General features: G+C 33.8%; 1 long non-coding RNA gene across 1 annotated transcript; it reads right to left on the reverse strand.

Annotated features, from left to right (window-relative positions):
• Positions 1–3,623: 3,623 nt before the first annotated feature.
• Positions 3,624–5,086, reverse strand: LOC128547964 (uncharacterized). Its single transcript, XR_008366821.1, has 2 exons — positions 4,991–5,086; positions 3,624–4,494 (listed from the first exon to the last, which is right to left on the reverse strand). It is a non-coding gene; the product is annotated as an uncharacterized LOC128547964 (long non-coding RNA).
• Between the last annotated feature and the right edge of the window lie 2,399 nt (positions 5,087–7,485).

Consider the following 7,485-nt stretch of genomic DNA (forward strand, 5'->3'; position numbering starts at 1 on the left):
ACTTGAGCTTGAGGAAATATCATGAACTATACAAAATTTTCCAAAAACCTGACGGTAAAAGTTGTTTAAACATTGCAACACAGTGCGAAACACGGTCAGTTTTAAGAATATACCAAGCAAATGCCATTCTTTAAACATTACTATTAGTGGCCTAATACCTGAACTCTATTACACATAATTTATGTTGAATGGACTCCATGATCCCAAAGGACCAGAAAATATAACAACACTGAAACCAAACCCCATTTTATATAACGTGACAAAACTACAAGAAACAACTAAAGCCGTAAAGAACTTATATAGCATTATATATACCTTATTAACGAGTCATGTCGTAGAGTAATGGGTAAACAAAAGTACAGTTAAACAGAATAAATGCGTATATACAGTCTAAGGTAAATAGCATGATATTAAGTGTGTAACCAGGATGTCCAATTTGACCCTTAAATCATCCTCTTTTTAAGTTGAAAACCCATAATATTTGATACAGGTTCTTTTGGTATAACTGTCCTTTTTTTTGTAATTGGCAGCATCAATTAAAGAGAGAATACTGTGATATTGTTGTTGTTTGTTAAAGATGGTAGAGAATAATTCCGACATGTATTATTGAACATAATTCTGTTATTACAACATTTTTATATTGCCTTTTTTGTTCAGTTGTTCATGAGAAATGATAGTGCACTACTAACTTCTGTAAAATAATGTTACGTGCTTTCAACACGTACAATATTATACATTTCATGACTGAGCTAGACACATCACTTTTGGGGGTTTGATCGGGTTATTTTAGCCCGGTCGAGATCGGTCGAAAAAAAAAAAATCATATATTTTCAAGCATAGCCTTTCCTTTGTGAAAGCAATTATATCTTTAAAATGCTTTTAATTTTTTCACATTGGAAATTTTGCCCGACCGTGGTATGCGTTCAGCATGATGATAGCAGAAATGATCTGAAAGTGGAATAAGTTAAATGTCACTGTTTATGCGTATTTGTTACATTTAAATTATATAGTTCCATTTCTATTTACATATCCAAGATCTTTTTAATCAGTATATATGTACCTGATATAAAATTTCTCGTTACTTGTAAGTGATGCGGCATGCCAATAACGTGTTAACTTTACAGTAGATTGTATGCTAGATACATTGCACAACGGCATTCAAATATGAATTTAAAAAGACTGCATGTGTTATGCTACGTGTGAAATAATTGACTACATTTGTACTGCGAAATGGTCAGGGATGCCTCTAAAATGCATTTCTTTAAAACAAGTTACTTTTTATCAATACTGTCTAAAATTTAGCAGTTAAACATTACAGTACTAAGACAGGTCATTAAGAATAAAATCTGAAAAGCAGATCCCTCGGAAGCACCAAGAACAAGACAAACAGTGAAAATTGCAGACTCGGTTTCATTGAGTCTGTTCATAAGCAGTAATGAAAAATGCAACACCGCCCACGCCCCCCAGCACCGGCTTAAGCAGTATTTAATCTTCAAATCTAAATGAGTTGAAATCAATGATCCCGAAGGACCAGAAAATATAACAACACTGAGATGAAATCGGGGCGACTTTTTACGGCCGCCGCACAGCACTTAACACCCGCTGTTGTGAAGTAAATAAAATCTGAAAAGCAGATCCCTCGGAAGCACCAAGAACAAGACAAACAGTGAAAATTGCAGATTCGGTTTCATTGAGTCTGTTCATGAGCAGTAATGGAAAATGCAACTTTGAAATGACTGAATCTCAGTAAATAAAATCTTTAAAAGATCCTTTAGAAGCATAAACACAACCAAGCAGCATGGTAGCAGACTCGGCTTGACTGAGTGCTCATGAAAGGTTATGAAATGTACAACACCCCTCACGCTCCCTAACACCGGCTTAAGCACAATTCTATTATAGTAAAAATGAATGTCATTACATTATCTTAAAGGACCAGAAAATATATCAACACGTCCAAGTACGGGGAGTTTATTTACAGCCTCCACACGACACTTAAAGTCTGATGTTGTGATAGGTAATAACATCTGTGAAAAGGCAGTAACAAGTTACCACATAAATTACATTGTAACACGCGTCCATCTATTGAGAACATAGATCATATTGCCAAAGACCATTTACTTAAATCCTAGATGTATTATAAAATAACCTTTTGTTTGGTGTTTTTCCAGCCTTTGATGGTGAAGAACACCCCAGTTGCCCCTCTGGAATTACTAACCACCGCCATGGCACCTCGGTAGAACCATCGGCATTTTGTAAGCCATTTGGATGGGTGCCTCACATGAAACAATGTCTACATCCATACTGTGTATTATCATATGAACCCTTATATGAATCACAGGTGCAAACTTTGTGCTGTATGACTTTGTGCTGTATTCGCAAATAATTACTGGGCGGGCTAATAAATAAAACGTTTATTGAATGAGTTGCCGTCTTCTGATTTCAGGCAAGTTTTGTTACTCTTAGCCGGCAAGCCATTTAATAAATGTGTAATATTACATGACTCCATATATACTTGCAAATTGCCAGTCAATAGTTAACCGATCAATTTTCAACAGAAGTGTGCTGCGCAAAAGTCAAGTCTTGAGAAACAAACTTTGAAATATGTAATTCAACATCATTTATTCAAAACTCCAGACGGTGTATATGCTGTGTGTGGCTTTTAGGCAATAAGTAGCTAAAAATGTCACCGGGTGCAATTGATAGGTATTAACAACGCAGTGGGTCTTGTTTATGATTTATCCTTTTTCTTGATAAATTCCCGTCTATTCAAGCGTGGTCTCCGGTACAGGCAGGTTTATGTTTTTATGTAAATGTGATTACATACTTATTGAACAAAGCAGATATATAGAGAATAATAGGTTAGTGCCGTAGATGAGAAAATTTATCTGGCGAGGTGGAGGAGGTTATCGGGTGAGCCGAAGGCGAACCTGATAACGTCCGGAGCCGAGCCAGATAAACTTTCTCCATCTTAGGAACTAACTTATTATTCTATTTATCTTGTCATTACTTCATTTTTCGATATTTGGCATTTTATTTTTCAAAAATAATTGTGCGACAACCGTTTTAATGACGTCATATTCGTAATGACGTCACTTATATAATGACGTAATCACCAACACAGTAATATGGTTACAGTTAAAAATTGCATTAATTAACTTCTTCGTTTTTGATTTAAAGCTCATTATTTGACCACTCATTTTCTTAGTATGGACATTTCCAACACAATGGTGATGGTTTCAATGCAAAATTTCTTATGACAACAATATCGATCATACAGTCACATGATCAACTGACCGTATATCACTGGTCACGTGTTAACTGACGGTATATCAACAAAGATATACGGCACCCTGATATCGGGTCGAAAATACTGCAAGTGACAGGATAAACAATGATATTCTTTCTGTCATTTTAAATGAAGTCGAGGTTTGTTTTTGCACCAACGTTGGTAATTATTGTTAACATGTGGCACAATATGTTACTGATAGTTAACAATAGCGAAATTCTGAACGCACTTGTTGCACGAGACTAAAAACTCGAAAGACATAAGTTATAAAAGTAATCGGTTTGGATAATATAATATTGCATATTTTTCCAAAGCGTGGATAAGCAATACACGAAAGGAAAGTTTAAAAGTTTACTAAAAAATGAAACACAATGAGACGAAAATATATAAAAAAAATTTGACATATTAAAACAAATAAAACAAAATGTGATAAAGTTGAAATAAATTATACTGACCGGTAGAACATAGTGGAATACACACAACAATAAATAGAATGTAAAACATATGTATATTTACAAATATTTTAATGTAATCGATATGTAAAATGTTTCAGCAAGTATAGTTGTAGTCCTGTTTGGCGCCATATAACCTATACTGTGTTGGTGCGCCGTAAAACCCAAATAAATAAATAAATAAATTCAGCAAGTATAGGCAGTTAAAATGCATAGCGACTGTACTAATGACTAGAGGCAGGTATGTCACTATCCGAATGTCAAGATTTGATATCGAATTTTGACAAATTCACATTTCACTTTTGTTGATTTCATATATCACATTTCATGTATCTTTTGCATTACGGTTTGTAGTGCTCATGTCGCGTTGTGAATAGTTCATTTCGCACATGTAGTGTTCGTATGGCAGTGATTTAAACAGAAGACGTCACAGTACTATAAATTGATATCACAGTTGAAAAGAACGAGATCATCCTAAAAACAGTTATAGTCCGATCTGACGGTTCTAGTACCTATGTTGATGTCTGTGTCTTTTCGCCGGTCCTTTAAGCATGACGAAAAAGTCCGGAACTAACACGATTGCTCTTGCAACGACAACGAGAACCAATATTTACGCACAATCTACCTCGTGGACATTGTCTGTAACTGCAGCAGTTATGTGGCCGGCCAGCAATTTCTGACATCATTTGCAGGACTAATAGGCTTATCAGTAAGTAGGCGATATTTCTAGTTTGCATTACAATGAATTTCCTTCTGCTGGAAGAAAAATGATGAGCATAATTTATGTCAGTAAAATGATGTTCATAACTAATTTAGTTAATTACCTTTTTCCTGTCAATTATTAGAGTATTTAAGTGAAAAATATCTCATATCTTCACAGTGAAAAGTCACAAGTCAAACCCTGTATAGTTTGTACAGTTTAGATAAATGAAATGAGTTTATGTTTGTTTTACATGTAAAATCAACATACCTTTCGTTAACTATCATCATGGTATCTTATATTTTTACCGGTGACTATGTCACTTGTAAAATATATTACACCTACCTGGCGTTCATTTGGCAAAAGCTATTCCAATTTTTAATTTAAATAGATTAATATTCTATGTATATTTATTTTAGAACTCATAATGAAGTGTTTTGCATTAGTTATAGTTCTGTTATTGCATTTTTTTTGACAACCATGTGATTATTACATGAGCGCTAATGTATACACTGTATGTTTCACTAGCATGTACATCTACCTTACATTTACCTTTAATTTATTTCTCCTTTCAATGTTATGTTATCAACGTTAGTTTAAACAATATAACTGCAACGTATGATAAGAAAGCTTTTTATAAGGATTTACATCCGTAATGGACCACTCCACTTTATACAGGAAGATGATTTCCCAATATCTAAAAAAACGATACGTGACGATAATCAATTGTATTCTAAAGTTTATTACAATAGGATGGTCACATGATACTCGCGCCTAAGTTTCCGACAAATTATGCATGCAATAAACCATGTTTCATATCAAGTCATGTGACGGATCCGGATTTGTAGTAGTTAAGTGTTAAAAACTATTTATAGTACAACGCAATTGATAAGGATTGTGAATATATACACATGTGTTTTAGCATTATAGTTTCTGAAAAACAAGAGATGCCGGAGGACAGCAACACTCGACTATTCATCAGCCTTGTCACTAAAGAATTTTTATTGAAAGAATATAAAAGCTAGTCGAAAAGGGGCATAATTAACTAAAAATGCAAAGTAGAGCTATGAAACCTGTCAGTGCCTATCAGATCGAAAAGGGAGCATGATTTTAAAAAAAAGCAAAATGTTTACGGAACCTGTGCAATGCAAGTCAGTTCTTCACAGTGAATAAGGGTATTGGGTTCAATCATTGTCCACAAGTGGTAACTAAAAAAAAAACATTTATCATGAAAACTTAACTGAATCGGGACTCTGATGTGGAAGCGGACGCTGTCGCCGACGAATTTGCGAGTGCAATAGCTGTACCTTATTTTCGAATAGTCGCGCTAAAAATACATACCCATATATTTTGGACGTGTACATATTCTGTCAATAATTGGAGATCAGCTTTTAAGTAACCCTCATTGAAGCGAACATTTTCAAAAACCAGCGAAATATGTTCTTGCTACAAAATATTCAGAAATGACAATTAACCAAGTTAAAGACCCTTTGTCAGCAACGGCATGAAATAATAGTACTTAATTGTTAGCTAATCATCAGAACAATTCCTCATTTTTTATCCCTGCAGGTATTGACTTATTCATTGAAGACATCCAAGTTTCTTAAAATTAACATATTATTTTGAACCTCCTCGTTTTTGCAGGAAGTTGGCCATTTTGATCAAGACTTTGTAAACAGTGACACATTTTCTGGTAATTTCTGTTACTGGGTTTTTGTTTTAAGATAGATACCAGGATAACAAATCATGTATATTGGACTTACTATGCTACTATATTTACCTCAGATGGAAAGTATAAACGTACTCAGAATAGAAGTACTTTCATTTGCCTATTGTTCAATGTCATAATGGGTTATTTTGGAAATTTAACATAGTCGAAAGATACACACACGAAAATATAATGATTGGAATACCAACCACAAATATATGACAGGTTTTCACAACATGGCCAACTTGTGAAAGTGGAAAAGTATAACAGAGCATCACGACGTGTGCTATAACATCGTCTGTCTAGCAGCATGTTTAAAACTATCCGTTTCTAATTAAAACACAGGGAGAACTTAAATGTCTATAAACGTATTTTATTAAAAGTCAAATGTATTCTGGTTGCAGCGGTAGCTTTTTACATAGAGATACGTATACAGATATATTACTTGAAAATAGTGTCAAAATAATATGAATACGCACTTGATACAGGCTTTGCACTGGATAAATTACATCAGTTTTAAAATTTGGTGTCAAAGTAGGTTTTTCAATTTGACTTTTAAGTTGTGATAACATGAGAATTTTTTGTCTTACTTTTAGTTTTTTTGTTTGTTAGCACTTACTAAATTTCTGAAAGAAAAAGCACCATAAAAGCACCATTTTTAATTAAATGAACATAAAAAATATAGATAGAATGTAAGTCGAGAGATGTTATTTAAATTTTATCGTGTATGGCTTCGTTCTATGCTTCCAAAGGATCTTCTTGATCAGTGCAGACGTTTGGCGTTCTAACTGTGCGAATTTGCCAAGCCATTTAAAATTTGAAAAGGAAAATTCGCAATTCTTTCTTCTAGACTTATAGGATAATATATGACTTCTGAAAGAAAACATTGAATAAATAACTGTCGTTAAAGTGGTCTTTCAAACAGAAGAATATCACAGTGAAAAAAATACTTCACGTATATCACCAATAAACGGCATCGAAAAACAATTATTTAAGAAATAATAAATATCTGCCTATATTTTATCAGTTAATAAAATATGGGCAGGAGTTCGGATGCGTAATAATTAAATCACGAGTGCGTAGCACGAGTGATTTAATATTCGCATCCGAACGACTGCCCATATTTTATTAACTGATAAAATTATTGGAACATATTTATTATTTCGATTCTAACCACGTAAATTCTTCGCATTTTACAGCACTACATTTTAGCTCGAAATGTCATTCGGCTGGCCATATGCTATTATAAAAACCTCCCCACGAATGGAAAGCGCTGCATAAAACGGAATTTTCCGATATTCAACAAATTTTAATTAAAGTATTAAGTAGTTACCTCGGT

The sequence above is a fragment of the Mercenaria mercenaria genome, chromosome 13 (genome assembly GCF_021730395.1).
Source record: "Mercenaria mercenaria strain notata chromosome 13, MADL_Memer_1, whole genome shotgun sequence".
In the NCBI taxonomy this organism is placed as follows: Eukaryota; Metazoa; Mollusca; class Bivalvia; order Venerida; family Veneridae; genus Mercenaria; species Mercenaria mercenaria.